Source organism: Apodemus sylvaticus, chromosome 22 (genome assembly GCF_947179515.1).
Source record: "Apodemus sylvaticus chromosome 22, mApoSyl1.1, whole genome shotgun sequence".
NCBI classification, from domain to species: Eukaryota; Metazoa; Chordata; class Mammalia; order Rodentia; family Muridae; genus Apodemus; species Apodemus sylvaticus.
This window is the reverse complement of record NC_067493.1, coordinates 18,226,167-18,250,923: the sequence shown is the minus strand read 5'-3', so window position 1 is coordinate 18,250,923 and position 24,757 is coordinate 18,226,167. Positions and strand designations below refer to the sequence as shown.

Genomic DNA, 24,757 nt, shown 5'->3' with positions numbered 1-24,757 from the left:
CATCAGCAACTGTAACCAAGCATAGTACGTGTGTCTGAGTCTAGTCATTGTGACAAATTTCCCAAAAGCTCTCATGGGTGTGAAATGCAATATTTACAAATGAAGACGTGTTTCCCTTCCACACGATCTTTTTGCTCAACTGAAGGAAGCAGAAAATGGGTTCAAAAATCCCCTTCAGAAAAGCAAGATGTTGGGTTTTGGAGTGATTTTGCTAACTTCTGTCACTGCTGTGTGTTTTAAGTGTGGATGTGTGGTGTGCGCAAATGTGTGGGACCAGAGGATCAGAGGTCATCATTGGGTATTGTGCCTCAAGTACTGTCTTTTGACAAAGGTTGACACAGTCTTTCACTGGGTTGGACCTCTTCCATTAGGCTGGGCTGGCTGGGCAGGACCTCCAGGGATCCTCCTGTCTTTGCCCCCTCAGCGCTGGGATTGCAAGTGTGTACCACCACACCCAGCTTTTTACATGGGTGCTGGGAATTGAACTCCGGTCCCCCTGCTTGCTTAGCCAGCACTTTATCAGCTGAGCTATATCCTCACACCCAACTTCCTTCATTGTCGAAACCATTAAAGCAAGTATTTCTCACTGCTCACATATCACGTCATACAGAACAGTGGAGACCATGAAAACTTACAGGACACTCTATGCCCTCTACCGTGGAAGTCACAGCAAAACACGACCAAGATCAAATCACCCATGCTGTTGGACACCGCAGGAGACTTTCTACTTAAGGAAGTTCTGCCAATAAGTTCTCAGTGATGGAATGTTTGGACTCTCCCTTGAGGCCAGTAGAATTAGAGGCCAATTACTCTTCTTTTACAAGTCCCTGCAGGGTGGAGTTTTGCATATATGCTGTACAGAGAAGACAATCCACTGTCCATTTGGGGTCGCTGTTTTACACCACCCCACACCCCTGAAAAAAAAAAAAAAAACCTTGCTAAGTTCCCCAGCCAAAGATTTTTAAAGGCTGTTTTGTTGGCAGTCCTGTGCAGCCGAGGCCCTGCCAACATGGAAGTGAAAACTGTGTTTTTCTTCTTTCTTTCTTTCTTTCTTCCATTTTTTTTTTTTGCAACAGTAAATCTACCAATTTTACAGTCAGCTGAACAGCAATAGGTTGATTTGTGTAAAGTCTGCACTCACAAAGGAAACCTGGATCTCAGCCGCTTGAATGCCTGAGTGCCACGTGGTCCTCGGCGGGTAGAGACCCTTACAGCTTGCGGCTAGAAGGATGCTAGTCGGCCACTGTCACCTGCTTCTCGGCCCAGGTGCTGACCCCTCGGGCGACAAGGGGCCTCCAGGCAGGGTGGCAGCGAGGCTGGGTCTTTGTGTGGTACTGAGAAGCCTTTTCCAAATCGGGGGCTAGCTCTCTCCGGCAGCCTTGGGAGGCAGAGAAAGGAGGGGTGAAGGTCACCCCCCAGGGTCACGGTGGGTTAAACTTAGTTAACATCAGAGGTTATAGCTTCTAACAAGAGCTTCAAGAAAACTTACTGGAAGATGCAATTTGTTCTTTCTTTGTCCATTTCCTTTCCCCCTCACTCTATTGAGAGTGACAGTTTAACAAAGTTTTTCGCTTGCTGGGGGCTTTCATCCATTAGAGAATAAAGAGTCACGTTCCTAAAAAGGGGCGCAGGTGGAAGGCTTTATAAAGCACCCATGATTTTCGCATTGCCAGCTTTAAAATAGGCCCCCTGCTTGGCCAAGTCAAAAATAATCTATGAAGGGATGTTGAAGAGAGTCCTCATTAGAAATGGAGGGACAGTGCCTCAGCGGCAGGAGCTCAGTCTTCTAGAAGATTCTTTGTATTTTTCCCTGCGTCATCTTAGGATAGAATTTCTAGCCAGTTAGAAATTCCCAAAGAAGACTTTCTTAAATTACCCATGAGGCTCTCTAAACCTAGAGCCTAATCCCGGGCAAGAGTTGCTTTTTTTGCATTTCTGGTAAGCTAAACAAATGTTTGAACAGAAGATACTCTGTTGTCTTTCCTAGGATTTATCTTATTTAAGTTTATTTGTATGGAGATGAGTGTTTTGACTGCATGTATGTATGTATTCAATGTGTATGCCTGGTACCTGTGAGGCTGAAAGAGGGCTTTCGATCCCCTGGAACTGGAGTTACAGATGGTTGTGAGCCTCCATGTGGGTGCTGGGAATCGAACCCACGTCCTCTTGCAAGAGCAGCCAGTGCTCTTAGCCACTGAGCTTTTACTCTTTTTTTTTTTTTTTTTTGAGACAGGGTTTCTCTGTGTAGCCCTGACTGTCCTGGAACTCACTCTGTAGACCAGGCTGGCGTCAAACTCGGAAATCTGCCTGCCTCTGCCTCCCAAGTGCTGGGATTAAAGGCGTGTGCCACCACTGCCTGGCTGCTCTTTTCTCTTGTGATATAGCAGCTGTTCCACAGTTTATATTCAAGAAAGGTCTGCTGTGGCAGTCCCACCAGAGGGCTCGTTCCGCCTGCCAGGCCTCAGGTGTTATTTAGATGTTTCTCTCACTAGGAGGTTTAGCACGCACACCTATAGGATTCTGTACAGAACAGTCAGTCCATTTGCCTCCCGTGGTCAGGCTGTGTGCTCAGTGACTACACCTGGTCTCCGCCTGTGAAACGATGGATGCTCTGGTGCCGGACACTACACCCAGAGCCCACGAGACCTGGGTAGAAGTTTGGCTTATGGGAAGATAAGAGAGCAGACTGGCAGCTTGCCAACTTGAGGTAGGAGATCAGTTGAGCGTAGATGGTTATTTCGAAGTACTAACTGGAAATCTGTCCTCCTCCTTTACCAGGCTTTAGCAATATGCCTGCCTCAGAGCCATCCCTTACAGAAAGGTATGACTGTGTGCCAGGGGAATATGGCAATGCATGGGATCTATCTGGGCATGGGCAATCTACCAACCGCCACACTCCACAAACAAACAAGTGGGTTAATGGGTATAACGGCCATGGGCTGTGCCAGGTCCAGAAGATGGCATCTCACAGCTCTCCACGCTCATGCCGCAACTCTCACATTCTTTCTGCCTCCGAGCCTTTCAAGGGGGAGGAGTGGTAAAAAAAAACTTCTTGTTTAGAGTCAGACACTTCTTCTCAGCCCTCTGGCGGGTTACCAGCTTCGGCATTAGTCACTGTCCTCTGCAACCGACCTATGTGTATAATCTTGACTGTTTAGGAGGCGGTTTGACATGTCCATTTAGCAAAACAACAGCAGTAGGTTCCCCACTCGGTCCCATGACCTCCCCAGCCACAGGCTTTGGATCGGGCTTACAATACCAGGCATTAATTCCCATCTGTGGTATAGTCTTCAAATCCATCCAGAAAACAATTCGTTACCCTGTAACATGTATACCAATATTACTCTAGTTACATATATATATATTGCACAGCAGGTTTGTATCACAGCATACAGGGCTCTCCACTGGGCAAAGCCATTAGTGATTTCTCTCCCCCAGCAGCCTAAACAGCACCTTCTGGTGCCACAAAAGCTAGCCTGAAAGGAGGAAATGTCCCGCCCAGTTTCAACTGTATTTCCCCATGTCTCAAAGCTATGAGGCGTAATCGTTTATCATCACGATCATTTGGTGGTTAGATCTTACAGGAAGGGGAGGCAGGCGCAGGGTTTGCAGTGGAACTGCTACTAAAGAGGAGCTCATGGTGAACCTGACCACAGCAGGGCTGCAGCTGAGGCTGGAACCGGCAGGGCTGAGAGGCAGGAGTTGTTCTTCCTACGCCTCCGTGCCCTGGCTGACTCTGTTCTCCATCCTCTCTGCGCTCTTCCTCTGGGGAGAATTCAGGTCAGCACGAGGCAGATGGTTTCGGAATTTTTTCCCATTGCATTTTGTAGCCATAGATGGATTTGTCGTAGTGTTGATGCTTCTGCTACTGTCTGCCAAGACCCACATTCCTTCAACAAGTTCTCAAGTGAGTTGTGGCATGGCGGGTCTTACTGGAGACATTGTTTGTGAGCATCCAGGCACTTTTTTTTTTTTTTTTTCTAATTGAAAGGCAAGAAGGAGAGAGGAAGCCAGCGGACAGGAGACATGGAATTCGGGGTGGAGACCAGGCCAATCATAAAAGGATGTCATTTGATTCCTGCGTGGAGGTCCCAGCATGATCTTTGTCATGCCTTGCTGGGTTTATTTATACATTTTCATCTCCCTATTACTGTTCCTCCTCTCTCGGTGACACTCTGGCCTTGCTGAAGAAGCGTTTAAAAAAAGAAAACTGTAATTATTAACTGCACTCCCCGATGCGGAGCCAGAACAAAGCCTCCCTTCTGGTTCCCACGCCCACCGCCTCACGGGGATCTGGAGTCTGCTGGCGCTCAGCAGACTTCTGGAAATAGATTCCACCGGGATCTTGACTTCGCAGGCCCGTGTTCTCCCTGTCTTCGCAGGCTTTTGCCCTCTCTGCTGCTGTTTCTCCCTTTTCACCAGGTGGCCAGGTGGGAAGGGAAGAGGTGTAGGTTGAGCTGTTTGACCTAAAGACAAATGCTTCTTCTCAAATTCTTGACCTCTCTGTTTTTCTCCTTATTTTGGCCTGGGAAAGAAGGCTAAGGGGCAGTATCAGAAGTCTGCAGGTTTTGGTTTTTTTTTTCTTTTCCAAGATAGGCTTTCTCTGTTTAGTCTGGGCAGTCCTGGACTGGCCTTGAATTCAGAGACTCACCTGCCTCTGCTTCCCAAGTGCTGGGATTTGAGCCACCTTTGCCCCGCCCGAGGCCCTGAGATTTAACCCCAGGCTCTCAGGGCAAAGATAGAGAGGCTCTTTGCTGTGGCTGAGTTCTCAGTCAGAGAGTGACTTGGGAGGAGTCTGTGGGAACAGGGGTATAATATATTTATATATATTATTTATATCTATGTCTATGTCTATGTATCTATATCTATATCTATATATCAATATCTATATCTATATCTATATCTATATCTATATCTATATCTATATCTATGGTGTTGCTTCCAAGCCACAAGATAACAGAGGCTTGTGGTTGTAGCAAACAAAATAGGGTTCTCTTTACTACTCACAGGGAAATAGTCCTTTGGATAGCAAGTTGTGGCACTTATGAAGTTCTAAAAAGGTGTTTGTATCCTATATTATCCTAAAAAAGCATGATAAGTGTATGCTGTAGTGTTACTTAAAAAAAAAAATCAGCTCACAAAGATCCACCCATGTATGGGACTGGGAGTCAGGTGCTTTTTTTTTTTTTTTTTTTTTTGAACATGATGCAGTAAGATCTTTTCTGTATAGGACAATGGAAACAAATGACTGTAAGATGTATGTACACATATGGATTATTTTAAAAAGGGGAACGGAAGCCGGGTGATGGCGGCAGCAGTGGTGCCTTTAATCCCAGCACTCTGGGAGGCAGAGGCAGGCGGATTTCTGAGTTCAAGGCCAGCCTGGTCTACAGAGTGCGTTCCAGGACAGCCAGGGCTATACAGAGAAACCCTGTCTCAAAAAAAAAAAAAAAAAAAAAGAAATAAAGAAAAGAAAAAGGAAGGAAGGAAAGAAAGAAAGAAAGAAAGAAAGAAAGAAAGAAAGAAAGAAAGAAAGAAAGAAAGAGAAAGAGAAAGGGGAACGGGCTGGAGAGATGGCTCAGTAGTTAAGAGCACTGACTGTTCTTGCAAAGGACCTGGGTTCAATTCCCTGCACCCACGTGGTGGTTCCCAAGCATCTGGAAGTCAGTTCCGTGGGATCTGTCTGATGTGTTCTTCTGCCCTCCATCGTCACTGCATACATGTGGTACACATGTAAATATGTAACTAAAGGCTTATACACAAAGTACAAATAAACAAATCTTAAAAACACTTTAAAAAGTGAGGTTGGTAGGGGTGGAACTACGAGGAGTTAGGGGATGAATGAATATGTGTGTGGGGTGAGTATGATCAAAAATACAAAATTCTTAAAATTTAATAAAAGCATTTTAAATGTATACTTATTTAAATATTTATTAATCCTCAAAGAATGCAGTTACTCTTATCTGCCCCCTTCTGCTATAAAGCCTGTCTTTTTTCCTGCTTGAAATTCACATATTTATATGTGTGTATATATATGTGTACATATACATGTATATATATATATGTAATTTATATTCATTATATTCATATATCATGTATATTCATTAGTATGTGGAAGAAATTAAAGACATTTTTTGTTTGTTTTTTTGAGACAGTGGTTCTCTGTGTAGCCCTGGCTGTCGTGGATCTCATCCTGTAGACCAGGCTGGCTTTGAACTCAGAAATCCACTGTCTGCTTCCCGAGGGCTGAGGTTAAAGGGTTGTGCCACCATCACCCAGCTAAGACATTTAAAACGATTTATTTTTTATTATGTGTGTGTGTTTGTGGTTTGTGTGTGTGTGTGTTTGTGGTTTGAGTGTGTGTGTGTTTGTGGTTTGTGTGTGTGTGTGTGTTTGTTGCTTGTATGTGTGTGTATGTGTGTATGCTTGTGGTTTGTGGCTTGTGTGTGTTTGTGGTTTGTGTGTGTGTGTGTGTGTGTGTGTGTGTGTGTGCTCACAGAGATCAGGAGAGTTGGGTTCCCTTGGAGCTGAAGCTGGGATTACAGAGGGTTGTGAGTCACCTGACCAGGCTGGGTGGGGTGGGACAGGGGGATTAAATGGAGAGCAGAAGGTCTCTTAACTGCTGAACATCTCTGCAGCCACTAAAGCACGGTCCAAGTCCTAAGAATGCACTGTGTTCCCCATTCTCCCCTCCCCTGCTCTCGGATAGCTCACTACAACCATGTCAGACCTTTATTCTCACTGTCACTAAAACTGCCGCTGCGCTGCTAATCCTCTCTACACGCTCAATGTCACAGTCTATGCATCGCTTCACAACAGAGACACTCTGAAACGAGGCACAGGCACTCCGGCATTGCGCAAACATTCTAGAACATACACAAGCAGCCTGCCACACACCCAAGAACCGTCATGGTGCCTGAAGCAGGACCTGGGCACAGACCTACCTTTCAGCATGTGCTGTGTTTAATTACGTCATGTAACTGTCACGTCAGGAAACTTTTGTACTGCTTCAGTATTTTCCCCAGACAACACAAGTTTGTTTTTTTTTTTAATTTATTTATTTTTTATTTTTTGGTTTTTTCAAGACAGGATTTCTCTGTGTAGCTCAGGCTGTCCTGGAACTCTCTGTGTAGACCAAGCTGGCCTTGAACTCAGAAATCTGCCTGCCTCTGCTTCCCAGGTGCTGGGATTAAAGGCGTGCGCCACCACCACGCGGCCAACACAAGTTTTAGAACTGGATCACTTGGCCCCTTCTCTTCTTATCGCCTCCCAGTTCAAAATTCTTGCGCTTCCTAATGGCAGCATCCTCTTGGGTGTGCTCTGGGGCTCAACGCTCTCAAGCCCGTGTACAATCTTCCTTCTGGGTTTGGCCTTCTTTCAGAAAATTGGCTTTGTCTGCTGTCTTAAGTCAGGGTTTTACTGCTGTGAACAGATACCGTGACCATGGCAACTCTTAAACGAACATTTAATCGGGGCTGGCTTACAGGTTCAGAGGTTCAGTCCCTGTCCCTTATCATCAAGGCAGGAGCATGGCGGCATCCAGGCAGGCATGATACAGGAGGAACTGAGAGTTCTACATCTTCATCCAAAGGCTGTTAGCAGAATACTGACTCCCAGGCAGCTAGGATGAGGGTCTTGAAGCCCATGCCCGCAGTGACACACCTACTCCCACAGGGCCACACCTTCTAACAGTGCCACTCCCTGGGCCAAGCCATCACATCTGCCCACTATAGCCACTCTGCTTGCGGTTCTTGGGTGTGCAGGGCATCCTTGTCCTTCTTATACTAGGTCACTTTGTGAGGCTGATGCGTGCCACATTTCTTACAGAAAGTCCCTAAGGTTTTAGGTATGTTGACCATCTTTGCAGTAGATGTATGTACAAGATGAAAATGAGAGACCCGACATCCATACTCAAGCATCGGGCGATCGCCATCTCAGCTGCGCACGCGCTGAACAGGAAAGGAGCCAGCGTGAATTGTTAATCTCATGAATGCTTCTTGAGATACACTTTGATTTTTTAAAATTATTTATCTTGCGTGCGCAGGTGAGGGCCGGTCACAGGTACAAAACAGAGACGTACCAGAGGCCAGAGGACAACTCGCAGGAGTCGATTCTCTCCTTCTACTGTGTGGCTTCCAAGGCCGGAATGCAGGCTGTCAGCTTTGGTGACACCCCTGTGATACAGTTTTTCCTTTTTGATTGCTTTTGCACTTTTTTGCTTTGTCTTGGTTTGGTTTTTTGAGACAGGGTTTTTCTAGGTGGCTGTGGCTGGCCTGGAACTTGCTCTGTAGCCCAAACTGACCTTGACATCACAGAGATCCCCCTGTCTCTACGCCTGGGATTAAAGGTGTGCACCTTTATGCCTGAGTTGTTCGCATACTTTTTGACAGAGAACAGAAATTAGTGGACTCTAAGCGACCTGAGACTATGAAGATGCAGAAGTGGAACATCTAGTTTAGCTTGGGAAGGTTTTGTGTTTCAATAGAGATTTCCTTATTGTTTGGATAAATTACAGCCATTCAGCCAATAATGGAAATAGAACGTCCACACTCAGTCCTGAAGCGCTCCCAACAAAGGGCTCTGACAGATGATAGTCATAACCCAGAATGTCACCAGCCGTGCTCAGGGGACTTGCAGAAGCAGACAAACCTGGACCAAGCTTACAGGAGGATATGAGGCAGGAGAATGAAAGACACCATCATGGGCAAGCCAGCATGGAGTGGATTCCAGCTGTGACCACGGAGGGACAGGTAGTTATTAGTTGTGGAAGGGAGAGAGGACAGGACAGAATAGGAATGCTAGTCTATACAGTACTCTAGCGAGGGCTGTACACCCTGGAGCACAGTTCAAACCCAACCCCTGTGCAAAATTCAGAAGCTTCTGCACAGTATGGGTTCAAACGTTTCCTTCCTCTGGGATCACCTTGGCCTTGCCTGGAACTGCCAGCAAGCTGTGGTAGCCTCTCCAGGTAGCCTATGCCAGCCCATGGGCATCATTTGGCAGCTTGCTGGAGATGTGGGCTGCAGAGTCAGGCCAAGTACCCCAGTAGAAGCGTACTGATGGCCTACTCCTGCTAAGGACCCACTTTGGGAGTAAAGTCAGGGTCTGTGGGTGCAAGCTAGAGTAGCCACCTTGGTAATGTTCACCCAGGACACCCATTCACAGAGGCCTAGTGACCAGGCTGCTGTCTGCCAGGTGTCTCAGTAACAAACCCAGGGCCATTGTGGGTAGGCCACATTGTGAGTTTCAATACCAAGTTTCAACAATGACTTTTATTTTTAAGCAGCATACATCTTCTCAGTGGCCTTACAGGCTCAGAACCCAAGAGCTGAAATAAACTGTTTCTCTAGGAGATGCTGCCACGGCTGGTCTGGAAGGCACGTTTGATCTTATCAGAGGGCTGTCTATCCCAGAGCTGGGTGGTTTTCTATTTCTTCTCCTTCAAAGGCCCTGAGAGAGACTGTTTCACTTCTGTTTTCCAGATGAGGAAAATAAGTTAATAATTTATCTAAGGGGCTGGAGAGATGACTCAGTGGTTAAGAGCACCAACTGCTCTACCAAAGGTCCTGAGTTCAAATCCCAGCAACCATTGGTGGCTCAAAACCATCTGTAATGAGATCTGTTGCCCTCTTCTGGAGTGTCTGAAGACAGCTACAGTGTACTCACATATAATAAATAAATAAATCTTTAAAAAAAGAGAAAGAAATGGAACCTTTTAAAGATTTACTTATTGTATGTGAGTACACTGTAGCTCTTTTTCAGACACAGAAGAGGGTGTCAGATCTCATTGCAGATGGTTGTAAGCCACTGTATAGTTGCTGGGATTTGAACTCAAGACCTTCCTGAAGAGCAGTGCTCTTAACCACTGAGCCAACTGCTCGCTCCTGGCCCCACTTGCTGTCTTCAGACACTTCAGAAGAGGGCATCAGGGGGGCTGAAGAGATGGCTCAGTGGTTAAGAGCACAGATTGCTCTTCCGAAGGTCCTGAGTTCAAATCCCAGCAACCACATGGTGGCTCACAACCATCCGTAACAAGATCTGATGCCCTCTTCTGGAATGTCTGAAGACAGCTACAGTGTACTTACATATAATAAATAAATCTTTAAAAAAAAAAAAAAAAGAGGGCATCAGATCTCATTACAGATGGTTGTGAGCCACCAATGGTTGCTGGGATTTGAACTCAGGACCTTCATCTCTCCAGCCCAGGAAATGGAACCTTTTAAAATATTTCTCAACACACCTCGTCGGCCTTCTTCCCGTGTGTTAAAAGCAGCACCCACATGGAGGCAGAAGCTGGCCAGAACGGGCAAGCAGAAACATACATTGTGGAGACAAACTGAGGGCGGCAGAAGGTGAAGCTAGAAGAATCGATGTTGAGGAACATCCAAAGTCAGGATGCACAGCAGGGATTTTGGGGTGATGCATGATCCTGTGGTTGGTGGAGAAGCATATACAGCTGGAAAAAAAAATGATGTCCAATGATGCCTGTGCTGGAAACATGACTCATCAATGGCCACAGGTTCAAACCCAACTCTCTCTTTTTTCAACAGAATAAATGTCCTCCCTTAGCAAGGACAACTGGGTTTAACAGTTTGCTTCTCTCAGTCGAGTGTTTGAGGATCACCTTGACATGTGATGCAGAAATATTTTGCTTCTGGGGTACAGGGAGGCACACCCCATTGCCTCTGGCCTGTCCACTGTTCTCATTTGGAAACACAGAGAGGCAGAAGCCATTGTTAGACGAGGAAGGGGGTGGAGTTAAGGATGTCTGACCCCGGAATTACACTCATGTATAAGTCAGAACAAGCCTTGTTGCAGCCATCTGCGCTTAAACACAGGGCCTGCATGCCAAGCATCTGCAATGACAGCTTGGATTAGTATCAATAATTACAAAATAGAACAATGCTTTAATAGAAGATGTTTGAAATCTGCATGATTTCATGTTTGCATTTTTGAATTTTCCACATGACATTTTCCTACCATGGTTGACCAGACATCACTAAAATAGTGACTAAGGAGTCAGGGGCTACTGCATGTTTAAAGCAAGTGTTTCCTCCATAGTCGCCATCACAGGTCAACTTTGGATACCCTGTGGGAACGTGAGCATGGCAGGACTTTCATCATGATCCACAAAGTCCCAAATCTAGGAGGACAGAGCAGACACCTGTGGTGGAAGCCTTTTTCTTGGGGTGGTGTGGTGATTTGAATATGCTTGGTCCATGGCAAGTGGTGCTGTCAAGAGGTGTGGCCTTGTTGGAGGAGGTGTGGCCTTGTTGGAGGAGGTGTGGCCTGTTGGAGGAGGTGTGGCCTTGTTGGAGGAGGTATGGCCTGTTGGAGGAGGTGTGGCCTTGTTGGAGGAGGTGTGGCCTTGTTGGAGGAGGTATGGCCTTGTGGGGTCCTGTGTTTAAGCTCTTCCCAGGACAGAAGAGATTCCCCTTCTGGCTGCCTTTGGATCAAGATGTAGAACTCTCAGCTCCTTCTCCAGATGCATCTCTGCCTGCATGTTGCTATGTTTCCCACCATGATGATGATGAACTAAACCTCTGAAACTGTAAGCCAGCCCCAATTGAATGTTGTCCTTTAAGAAAGTTGCTTTGGGCATGTGTCCCTTCACAACAATGAAACCCTATGGTAGGTGGAGACTCGAACTGGTCAGATAGCATTCTCAAGAGTCAAATCCTCCACCGGTCTCCCATGCATTGGGTACCTGGCCATGACTAGACGGATCTAGTCATTCTTACATTCTTACATCAAATAACCATCACCTGAAACTGTGGAAAGCACTGGTCCCGAGACACTGGTCCCTGGGACACCACTGGGCATAGGATGACAAGTGGTTTGTACCACAGGCTGTGTTGGCAGGATTCATGCCCTGTTGACAAGTTCAGTTTCAGTGGGACAAATAGCAAGTTGATATTCTGGAAGACAGGCTATCTGTCCCCCAGGAGGTTCAAAGTGGAGGAGATGAATGTGACATGTCCTTAGTGTGGTGCCAGGGTCCCCTTCCCTTTAAGGCAGAGTTTGCGTATCCACTTATTTGTTAATGCTTACTTGGAGTGTTTAAGAGTGTCCATTTTGAGCCAGGCGGTGGTGGCGCACATCTTTAATCCCAGCACTCTGGGAGGCAGAGGCAGGCAGATTTCTGAGTTCGAGGCCAGCCTGGTCTACAGAGTGAGTTCTAGGACAGCCAGGGCTACACAGAGAAACCCAGTCTCAGAAAAACAAATGTCCATTTTGAATATGCTAATCTGACTAATATTTCTCCCCACCCCCAACAACTGGCTGTGTCCAGAAGGAACAAGAAGGTCCTGATCTTTGCCCTGCTGGCCACTGTGTCCCCTTACAGGATTGCCTCTGGAAATTCTCCCTCCCCCCCCCCCCCCGTCCCCCCCTCCCCCCCCCAGCCAAACCTGGCAGGGGTTCTCCTCTCTACCTGCCTAAGGTCAGGAGTGCAGGTGTCTCTCAGGGTGCGCCAGCGGTGTATCCACACTGCGTGGCTTATAGCTGTCACTACACATCTGGATAAACCCTGAGCCTTCCCTTCATTCATCAGAGCACAGTCTAGTGCTGAGGCTTTCCAGGAGCCTGGCCTCTGAGGGAAGGCCACCAGGCCACAGCTGGGGGGCAGGTGGGACTTAGACAAGGGATGAATGTTGGGGGAGGGTATAGCTAGAGCTGAGGCTGACTCTGTGTGAGGTATCACACAGATATCACACATATAGATGCCCTAACCCTATCCTCCTTGGCATTGAGGGGTCATTTTCCCATCACGCAGGCCCAGGGGGCTTACAGAGGAAGGCAGCAGCAGACTGCCTGACTCTTCCCTCTCCCCACACTCGAGGTCTAGCCTGGAGAGGAGCTTACTCCAGCTCAGAACACATCTGCTCGAAAGCGTCCCAGGGTGTGCTGACACACAGGGAAGGCAGCATTTCCCTTTGAGGGAGGGTGTTGGGGAGCCCTGGATCTCTGGGGCTTCAAAGGTTCACAGACTTCTTTGCAAGGCGCGAACACCCTCCTGTCTCCAGCAGCAAAGCTGGTGAGCGGATCATTCTCATAAAGAGAATTGGACCGTGGAAGACTCCCACTGGAAGGATAGCTCAGCATGACCGGCAAGACACCATTGACTGGGGGGGCCCGGGTCACTCTTTTTTTCTGCAGGTGAGCTTAGAGTCAGTAACTGGCCACACCCCTGGTCACCCAGAGTCGCAGGTCTGATCAGCCCCCTTGCCCACAGCAGAAAGACTCACACTCATTGTTCAATGAGGACCCTGGGATAGAGCTCAGGCAGGAGTCCCAGGAGGACAGATGAGCCAGGTACCCAAGGCTGACAAGGAAGGGTCTGTAATGTGGGATGTCGCCCCGGGGACTTCCTCTCTGGCTGCTCGTAAAACCGGTTCCATCTAGACATTCCTACCCCCAGCCCTTTTCATTCATAAGGACATCAAAGGCCAACCACCTTCCACAGAGCAGAACTTCCAGCAAAGACGTGGAGGAAATGCTTGCTTTTGCTGAGGTGGATTCTGTCCGCATCTCTGCATGCAACATCTGCATCCAGGACACTCCGAGGGTTTTTTTTGTTTGTTTGTTCATTTTTATGGTTTTTTGAGACAGGGCTTCTCTGTGTAGCCCTGGCTGTCCTGGAACTCACTCTGTAGACCAGGCTGGCCTCGAACTCAGAAATCCACCTGCCTCTGCCTCCCAGAGTGCTAGAATTACAGGCGTGCACCACCATGCCTGGCCAATGGTCTTCTTTTTGATAGGGTAAAAAGGGCCATGTCTATGTACACTTTTACATTCTGCTTTAATAATTGACACTGTCCTTTGATCTGTTTAAGTCTTTGTTAATAGGTTTTTAACAACCAATATGATTTCATTGTCCACCGCAGGCTTGTTTTAAAGCACAGTGTAACACAATGGCCACATCTTTCTTCATATTCTTTCTTCACATGAATTGATAGAGGGCTCAGAACTGCGATTCCAATATGCCCCTCACAAAGTTCCCTTCCAACACTTCTGAATTCTTGATTGGCCTTGGACCCTACCTGCTGATAGATTGATATCTCCGGGTGCCAGTCCTGCAGTTTCAGATGGCAGCCACTAGGTGTCACTGTTGAAGAGTCGTCCTAAGCCTGCCGTGACCACCCATCCTCATTCCCTTGTCTCTGACGTTAGCATTTTCAGATATGCATGCATGCAGCTGCAGATACTGGGCAGGACTTGAATCTTGAGGGTCTTCAAAGATGAACCACACATGGTTTTAAGGCCATTCCTGCACCAATTCTGAGGCCCTGCTATGACCTTGGAAAATGAACCTTACCACCTTTCCCCACATCCCACACCCAGTTTTTATTTCTTTGTTTTTCAGGGACTTCTCTGGATTTGAGCAACATTTTGTGCCTGACAGATGTTTCTACTTTCAAAAGAAACAGTGTTGATCCATCAGCACACCCTGGGCTTCATAGGCAAACCATCATCTCTACCCCTGGTGGCTGTTCTACAAGGCGGGGGTGTGGCAGACTTAGCTGAACTTGGGCCAGAAAAGCAATCTTGGATGCCATCCCTTCTTTGAGAAAGTGGGTTCCTTCCCTCCATGTGCTAGACTAAGGAGGATCTTTTTATACTGTCGGAAAGTTCTTGAAATAAAAATTTCACCCTGCTACCCACTCATGACCCAATTATTGTCCCAGACTATATGGATTTTGTTTGTTTGCTTGTTTGAGACTATGTAGCCTTGGCTGTCCTGAACTCACAGAGATTCACTTGCCTCTGCCTCCTTGGAGCTGGGATTAAAGGTGTGACTCACCAGGACCAGCCACTGTTAACTTCTGAAACCTATAATTATGATACTGAGCTTTGGCTTCAGGCTGGCAAATTGTTATACGTTTATGTAATGGAAGAACAGAACACACACACACACACACACACACACAGAGAGAGAGAGAGAGAGAGAGAGAGAGAGAGAGAGAGAGAGAGAGAGAGAAAGGGGCCTTTGAATGCCGTGGAAGTGTGTGTGTATGTGTGTGTGTCTGTGTGTCTGTGTGTGTGTCTTGTTTCTTGTTTTCCAGACAGTGTCTCTCTATGTATCCCTGGCTGTCCTGAAACTCACTCTGTAGACTAGTGTAGACCAGGCTGAACTTGAACTCAGAGATCTGCCTGCTTTTGCCTCCCAAGTAAAGGTGTGTGCCATCACAGCTGCCATGCAGGGATTTTTAAGTTTATTTATTTATTTATTTATTTATTTATTTATTTATTTTAACTGTAGGAGTCATGCCAGAAGATCCCTTCATAGATGGTCATGAGCCACCATGTGGTTGCTGGGATTTGAACTCAGGACCTCTGGAAGAGTGGCAGCCAGTCCTCTTAACCACTGAACCATCTCTGCAGCCAGCCACGCAGGGATTTTAAAGACTAGCTAGGCAAGGCAGAAATGATGGCTTAGTGGTTAAGAGCACTGGCTGCTCTTGCTGAGGACTAGAGTTGGATTCCCAGCACCCACGTGGCAGCTCAGTCATCTGTGACTCCAGCTCCAAGGGATTCAAAACCCTCTTCTGGCCTCTGTGGGCTCTTCACATATGTGATGCACACACACACACACGTGCAGGAAAAATACACATGCACATAAAAATAAAAAAACACATAATAAATAAATAAGCCCAGGCATTTAGATAATTTCAAAAAAAAAACATAAATTAAGCACTCAGTAAAGAGAAAGAGAGGCAATAACACAGCTATAAAACCAACCTTTTTGGAAGCCCAGGAAGGTATAGGTATTTTTTAATATTCCTGACATTGATGGGAAATTTATTTTCAAATATGCTTGTCAGAATAGAAGCAGAATTATGAGAAATGGAGGGGATATGTTTTTCTGTATTTATATAATTTACAATGAGCCTGTAGAGCGCACACACACACACACACACACACACACAGAGAGAGAGAGAGAGAGAGAGAGAGAGAGAGAGAGAGATTTGTGTGTGTTTCTATTGCAGTGAAATTCCCCTTTGTCTGAGTTGTTTAGCGTTTGCTTCAGGGAAGGGAGGCAGCACACACTAAAAATATAGTATGAAATTACCTTGGGTCATAAATTAATGTCATCCTTAGTCTTGGCTTTGATGCTTTGATTTATTGTCTATTCGTCATCTTGGGCTGGGCAGACAACGGCAGGGACAGAGGATGCCGTTCCTACAGTGCAAGGCTGCCCGGCAAGTACGATACCCACGATTTCATCTCCCCCTTGCAAGTTACCCAGTAAGAATCAGGCACGTGTCCCCACTTTACAGGTCCAGGAAGTGAGGCAAGCTCTAAGGCCCCAGGGTCAGACTGTCAGCACCACCCTGGTGGGCAGAAGCTCCGGCTGCTTGCGAAGGTAAATGTTTGCATCTTACAGCCTGTCCGTAAGGCTGGGAAGTCCAGAAGCTCTGACGCTGTCTTGGTGTCTTCCTGGTTTGGCGCACGCTCCCTTTCTTCCTAATCCACCTGGTGGATTCCTTGTGCCCTTCCAACCACAAGAGAATACAACCCAAACAGCTGGGAACCTCACACCCTTCTCTTCCTACAATTCTGGCAACCAGAAGTTCAAAGTCGGTTTCCTGGAGACGCTGGAGGTGGGGGGCACTTTTTGGGGAAGGGGACTTTTCTGTTCACTGCAGAGGACTTAAGTGGGCTCCAGAGTTTCTGCATCTGCTTTTGGCATTTTCATGCTCTGTCTTGCTTTCCTGTGGACACGAGTGGCTGTCAAGGCCTCTCTTGTAATTCGGATCCCATGCCGATCTCTAATCCTTACCCTGGCACATCTGCAAAGTCCTCGTTGCTATGTGAGGTGGCATTTGGAGTTCCAGGGATCGGAACCTCCATGATGATGGGTGGGGAATTCTATTATTTATTTCACTACCCTGACTTCCCAAGGATCCAGTGTCGGGAAGGAAGGACAGGGCAGCATGCGGAGTGAGCTTGGAAATATAAACCTCAAACACCATTGTGATGTGTAAGAGATTAAACTCATCCCCATCCTGCATAATCAGCCAGCATCTGTAGTTTTGGATTTTCTTGGTGCCAGGGCTCGAACCCAGGGCCTCAGGCCTGCTAGAGTAAATAAAGATCTTCTCCAAAACACTGAGGACTGCCGGTGGTGGCACACGCCTGTAATCCCAGCACTTGGGAGGCAGAGGCAGGCGGATTTCTGAGTTCGAGGCCAGCCTGATCTACAGAGTGAGTTCCAGGACAGCCAGGGCTACACAGAGAAACCCTGTCTCGAAAAAAACAAAACAAAACAAAACAAGAAAAAACAACTGAGGACTGAGACAAGCAGGGAGGTGCGGGCGGGTCTGTACCGCAGTTCTCACGCCCTGTTTCCGGGTGCCCCAGATGCCTTCTTCCCACTGAAAGAAACACACCTAAGCCCTTTGATCTGTTTGAGTTCCCTTTGTTATCTGCTTATTGGAAAGGATGTGAGAGCCACAGGATGCTAGGGGAAGGGAAGAGATACAGTGTATGGCAGAGCAACCAAATGGGCCTTGGGGACCCTTCCAAAATCGGTCTTCTAACCATCCAATCCCAACATCCGGGACACTGGCACTGCAGAGCTGGCTATAGGCTGGGGCCTCTCTTCTGCATGAAGGATCTCTTGTTGCCGTACCCAGCTGTCTGTGCCTCACACAGAAGGAAAGGGACTCTGCAAGAAGACTCAGTTCCTGCTGCCAAAGCTTATTCCCATACCGTCATATCTCTTTGCAAATCACACAAAGGGCAAAGCTGGAGCGAATTTTACTGTAATGGGGGTGGGGGGGGGAATAGCACAAAAAAAAAAAAATCCCCACCACCAACCCTTGGACCTGCGGTTTCAGCAATTAGCTCAATGTGCTAATGAGAGTCTTCATGGGGGAACGGCATTAATTAATGGGTGAATTTCACTTTAATAAATGTATAGGCAATTTTCTAAATGCAGATGGCAGGGTCCGCCCTGATGGCTGTACCTAGAGCCACTCAATATGGTAAGTGTTGGAGGAAAGTGGTTAATTTGTAAAACGCCTCATGATACTGATTAGAAAGGGAGTTAGTAATGCCTGTTTTCCCTCCTGCTGAACTCATCTCCACAGCCTGAAAGCTCCGTCCTTCACTTGGACAGCAGCCTGAGGCGGTCTGCCTTCCCGGTGACCAGAAAGGAGAGGACGGGAGTCCCCGGGGCTGGGGGACACCTCCCTTTTTGGGGGCTTCCTCTCTCAGTTTCTCATCCCAGGTCAGACCTTGATGCTCACACACCTCATCTCTCTGAATGAACAGAAATGGCTGCCACCCAGCCCCCCACAAACTCAAGGGCACCATCTGAAAGAAAAATGTCTCACCCCAAAGTCATTGTTCACTTGGGGTAGAATTAGCTGAACCTTGGTGACAGATATCACACGCTGGTGGTGACCAGGAGCTAAGGGACAAAGGGGGCCTTTCCTGGGTCAGACTTCCATTCCCCAGTCCACAGGCTAGTGCTAGCGAGTGGGGAGCTGAGCGGGGAGCTGAGCGCGCAGTGTCAGCTCCCTCCCTGGCTTTCCCACTTGGAGAAATGCCTGAGCAGACTCTCACTGCAAGTTGTAATTGTGACAGAATTCAGCTGCTCTGGATCATAGCCTCTAAACATTACACTGAGTCCCAATTTGTTGCGACTATTGGCTTGATAATAAAAAATCCCGATTTATCAAATAAGTTGAACCCAAAACAACTAGAAAATCTCAGTAAATAGAAGTGGCTGGTCCTGTGACTTGCTGTTGTTCTAAGAGTCACAGTGGGGATGTCTCCGTGAAAGAGATAAGGACAAGGTAGCCCATATTTGCCGGGCAGTGGTGGTACACGCCTTTAATCCCAGCACTTGGGAGACAGAGGCAGACAGATTTCTGAGTTCGAGGCCAGCCTGGTCTACAGAGTTCCAGGACAGCCAGGGCTACACAGATAAACCCTGTCTCAAAAAACAAAAACAAAAGCAAAACAACAGCAACAAAAAGAGATGGCCCGGATTTGCCAGCTCCTGCCTCCCTGGGTATCTGCCACATGTGCTGACTGCTAGCGCGTGCAATGTAAATTTGTGTTGCTATTCTGAGGAATTGAGTGATTACAAACAGACCCACCCTCCTCCTCCTCTTCTGTGGGTGGCATCTCTGGAGGAGAGGGGGCCCCTCTCCTGCCTTGTCCTGTAATGAATAGATTGAAAGTGAATCCTATTTTGGGTATGATGATCTTGGGCCCCAACACACACACACACACACACACACACACACACACACACACACACACAAATCCAGCACGGTCATTTTAAACCTTAGGAATGGAATTTTGAAATATTAGATATCTTAGTCCCAATGAGAAAAGCCAGGCCTAGAGGAATTACAGGACTTGTTCAAAGTCAGGTGGGTGCCCGCAGAGTGCAGCCCAGACCCAGGTCCTAACCTGCATGGGGAAGATGGGCTTCAGTGTTCCAGAACTTGTGTGCCTGCTTTTGGTCTTGTTCCCCCCTGATGTGCTTACTTGTGAGTCCTGGGCTTTCATTCCCTGGAATCAGGCCTGGGAGAATTCTGCTGACACGGCCTTGTTTTCTGTTGCTAGGGCAAAACACCATTGCAAGCCTCAGTATAGGAAAAGCACATGACTGTACAGGAATGCGATTTGCTCACGGTGCTGGAGACCCGGAAGTCCAACAGCTGGAGACCCGGAAGTCCAACAGCTGGAGACCCGGAAGTCTAACCGTCTGGGGTTAGCATGCTCCCAGCATCTCTGTAAAGTGCAAGGGCCTAGGCATGTCCACAGAAGACAAATAACACAAGGTCCAGCCTCCGTCTAAAGAATGTAGAGGAAGCTAAACCAATCCTCAAAGAGCAAGAACCGCTCCCGTGACACCTCCCACCTTCCACGAGTTCTGATGAGCACAAACCGAAGTGAAACACACTGGTCTTTGCAGTGTTTTGTTGGCTAAATTTGGATGATGGGCCAGACCTCTATCGCCAAGTCAGGACCTGGGCAGCTTTCCCAGGTGCCCCCGACATGTCTGCCAGAGAAGCTCTTCCAGCTCATGGCAAGGCGGGGAAAATGCCAAACTACACATTCTTTAACTTTTTAGATTCATTCGTTTTCATTTTATGTCTGTGTTGTTTCCTGTGTGGGTGTAGGTGCACCACGCATGCGCAGTGCCCACTAAGGATGAAATTAGGGCATCAGCTCCCCTAGAACTGGAATTATAGGGGTTGTGAGCCACCGTGTGGGTGATGGTATTGAACATCATTATCTCTGCAAAGACAGCCAGTGCTCTTAACCTCTGAGCCATCTTTCCAGCCCCAAACCATACACGATTTAACAAATCAACTAAGGGAGAAATGTGTGTTTCATCTCATTCCAAGAAGCTGGTTGGGTGTAACCATGGTTGAGAAAGGTTCTTTCAAAGCCCCAGGAGCTAAAAAGGCAAGGGCCCAACCTGTGGTGACTTGGGGCTGGGAATGGAACCTCTAAGAGTAGATCGTGGTCTGAGAAAGTTAGGTTTTTGTCTGCCTGCTCACAAAGGGCGTATCTGGACATAACCATTCCTGTGTGCAGCGCCCACAGGAATCAGAAGAGGCAGTGGGTCCCCTGCAACTGGAATTACTAATAATGGTGAGCTACCACGGAGGTGCTGGGAACCCAACTTCAATCCTCTGCAACAGCAAAAAGTGCTCTGAACTACTGAGCCATCTCTCTAGTCCTTCCCTCTTCCCCCCCTTTTCCACTTCCTGACTGTTTTGTGAATATTTTTTCTCCTCCATGCTCCCCACCACAATGTTCCTTCTCTTTCCATGGACCCCAAACAAAAGGACCTACTAGCCATGAAGGGAAACCTTTGAAACCGTGAACCAGAGTACAAATTCCCTCCCTACAATACTCAAATCTTTGTCACAGTAATAGAAACCCCACTAACATGGGAGTTGGACAATTTTTTTGATTTATTTATTTGAAGTAAGTACACTGTAGCTGTCTTCAGACACTCCAGAAGAGGGCGTCAGATCTCATTACTGAGCCGCCATGTGGTTGCTGGGATTTGAACTCTTCAGGACCTTCGGAGGAGCAGTCAGTGCTCTTAACCGCTGAGCCGTCTCTCCAGCCCTGGAGTTGGACATTCTTAAAAGCATATATTTAGAAACTTCTGGCTAAGATTTAGAGGAGGCCTTTGAAAGGCCAAGGCCATACCCTGGCTCCATCTGGAGTCTGTCCAGAGGCACTCACAGGAACCAAATGTGTTCCTTTCCACACTGATAGGAGACAGTAAACACCACAGTCAATTGGTCTCAAGTGCAGCAAGGCCTATTCTGGAAAGTTCTGCTGACCACAGGAGAACTGGGAGGCCATTTGTGGGACCCATCTTCATGACAACACTCAAAGATACTGGGGGATGTGGGGGGCTGGTTAAGGCAGTGATTCCCACCCTTCCTAATGCTGTGACCCTTTAATATAGTTCCTCGTATTGTGGGGGGCCCCAACCATAAAATTATTTTCATTGCTATTTCATAACTGTAATTTTGCTACTGTTATGAATCATAATGAATCATAACATCTGTTTTCTGGTGGTCTTAGAAACCCCCATGGAAAGGTCAGTAGTAATCCCTAAATGGGTTGTGACTGATAGGACCACTGGGTTAAGGGAACTTGCTGTTCTTGCAGAGGACCTGGGTTCAACTCCTAGCACCTGTGCAGCAACTCACAACCATCTGTAACTCCAGTTCCAGGGGATCTGATGCCCTCTTCTGACTATGCCCACACATGGTGCATATGTGTACATGCAGACAAAACATTTATACATATAAAATAAATGTTTTTAAAAAATCAGGGAAGAGCCAGGTAATGGTGACATGCCTTTAATTCCAGCACTCAGGACACAGGGGCAAGTGGATCTCTGAGTTTGAGCCAGCCTGGTCTACAGAGTAAGTTTCAGGACAGCCAGGGCTACACAGAGAAACCCTGTCTAGAAGTCCAGTGCTGGAGGCCGCGTTCCCATTTGTAACAAAACACCTGCAAAAATCCACTTACAAAGAGGAAAGTTTGACATGGCTCAGCAATGAAAAGAGCTTGCTGCTCAGTCCTAAGGACTAGAGTTCGAATCCCAGCACCCACATTGGGTGGTTCATGACGTAGCATAACTTCAGGCCCAAGGGATCCAAAGCCCTCTTCTGTTCTCTACAGGCACGTGCACACAGAGGTTCACATCACATGCACGCAAACCTCTCTACATGACGACGCACTCACTCACACACATAAACCGAAAGAAAATTATTTTTAAGAACAAAGCCTTATTTTAGCACGACCAGGACCATTATCTCCGTGGCGGAAAGTCTGACTTAGTCACAGCATCACTCTCGCCTTGTCTACCAGCATTACAGTGCTCTGTCATGGTGGGTCCTGGATGCTCACAGGGCAGGGCAGGGCAGTCTAGCAAAGGAAGGATCAGAAGTGATCTAGCTACTGTCTTGTCCTGTCAGCCAAGTATGCGGGTGTGGCAAGTAGGTGACTAAATCCAAGTCTAGCCCCTCAGTTCCAGTATGAAACCACGTCTGTCTTACGGGACTCTCCATGTCTCCAGGGAATGGATGCCCTCACATGGTGCTGGGCCATACAAGGTGTTAATTGCTAGCTTACCAGTTCTTGGCTAGAAAGTACTTATTAAAGGCAACAGTGATTCACAAGGATCTAAGCCACAGAGGGCCTGGGTGGAAATAGGGCAGCAGTATTAGAAAGGTGAGGTCAGCTTCCGGCTGAAGGTGACACAAGTTAGTGGTTTGGGGCCATCAGAGTTGTGGCCTTTGAGCCATGGTCCCTCACCACTGGGGAGACTCTCAGGCCCTGTCTTGCTGTCTTAGTCAGGGTTTCTATTCCTGCACAAACATCATGACCAAGAAGCAAGTTGGGGAGGAAAGGGTTTATTCAGCTTACACTTCCACATTGCTGTTCATCACCAAAGGAAGTCAGGACTGGAACTCAAGCAGGTCAGGAAGCAGAAGCTGAGGCAGAGGCCATGGAGGGATGTTCCTTACTGGCTTGCTTCCCCTGGCTTGCTCAGCCTGCTCTCTTATAGAACCCAAGAGCACCAGTCCAGGGATGGCCACACCCTCAAGGGGCCCTCCCCCCTTGATCACTAATTGAGAAAATGCCTCACAGTTGGATCTCATAGAGGCACTTCCCCAACTGAAGCTCCTTTCTCTGTGATAACTCCAGCCTGTGTCGAGTTGACACACAAAACCAGCCAGTACACTTGCCTTTCTCAAGACAGAGAGATTACAGAGGAACAGCATCACGAAGGATCAATCTATGCTTGAAGCCTAACCCATTCTGAAATAAGAAGCGGGTCCTAAAATGTCCCCACCACTCACTTTTAGGAGGAGCTTGGTGGAGGTCCCCCCCATCCCTGCGCTCTAAACCCTGCTATTGGGAGACAGGTCAGATTCTCTCTCTATCTATCTCTCTCTCTCTCTCTCTCTCTCTCTCTCTCTCTCTCTCTCTCTCTCTCTCTCTCAGCTTTCATTTTCTCTGGAAACATAAGAAGTGAGGACATCGCCCCTGCGCATGTCTGTGGAGGGTTTAAGTTCATGGTTTAGATTTTAAAACTGCAATTTGAGCCCATTAGAGGAAGATCGGGCGCCGGTACACTCGGGGAAACAGTGCATTAGCCTATTTCCTTCCCGTAAAGATCTGTAAAAGCCCGTGTGATTTTTGCAGAATGAGGTTGTCACAGTCAGCAATCCGCTAGCGAGGCACTAGAAGCTCCGAAATCAACCAGAGAGGGTCAAAGAGGCTCTGCGGTTGGGAAAAATTTTGTCTTGACGGTCTTAATGATCAGATGGGGATAACGCTCAACCCCATCTCATGGGCGGAAAAGCTGAGGCTCGAGATCTATTAAAAAACCGGGCCAAGGGGAGGGGCAGGAGGTGATGGGGTCAGGATTCTGCCACCTTCAACTTGCTGGTGGAAAAGCCTCAGGAGGGAAATGCCGGCTGGGGAGCACAGCTCTGAGCCTCTCTCGGGCAGGTGCCCTGAATTCTAGCAACTCTGTATCTATTAGCGGTACCATGCACAGGCACGGGCACGGGCACGGGCACGGGCACGGGCACGGGCACGGGCACGGGCACGGGCACGGGCACGGGCACGGGCACGGGCACGGGCACGGGCACGGTTATGGACTTAAGCTTCGTTTTCTCTGATAAGGAAACCTGCTTCCCGGGGTAAGCGTGAGACAGAAAGTACCCTGTCTGATCTAACTAAAGCCGCCAGAGTCTCAGCATAGCACCAGGCTAAGGCTTGCATAGCCTGGAGCCACACACCCCCCCCCCCTCCAGCAGGCCTCTGACTCTGCAGGATGCAAGGGCAGCCCCGTCACTGCGGGGTGAGCTGAATCTTCCAGACTGTTCCATGGACTTTTTGCTAGACCCCTTTGGGTCACGTGGCTTCCTCACAGCAAAGCTGATACGATAAAGTGGGCCACTCCTTGGGGGAGCTGTGAACAAGCCATTTCATCATTTGGAGAGCTTTGCACATTGAGACTAATGATGGCCGCGAACGCCGTCCTTCAGCTGGTGCAGATAATCGCCGTCCTGTCTAGCTGGCTCCGAAACCATGTTTTCAGAAACCACCAGCAATAGGGCAATTTACTAACTGCATGACTCCCGTCGAATAGGTACATGGCCAGGAAACTTAGAAACAGGATGGAACCTGGGTTTCAAGTCCCCAAGCCTCTTACTATATAAAGGAAGAAAAAGCATCA

General features: G+C 47.8%; 1 protein-coding gene and 1 pseudogene across 1 annotated transcript in view; one reads left to right on the top strand and one right to left on the bottom strand.

The window, feature by feature from the left end:
* Insr (insulin receptor) overlaps positions 1 to 24,757 on the top strand; it is a 900,533-nt gene that overhangs the window by 828,362 nt on the left and 47,414 nt on the right. The window lies entirely within an intron of this gene.
* Positions 7,229 to 7,859, bottom strand: LOC127672919 (60S ribosomal protein L36a-like; annotated as a pseudogene).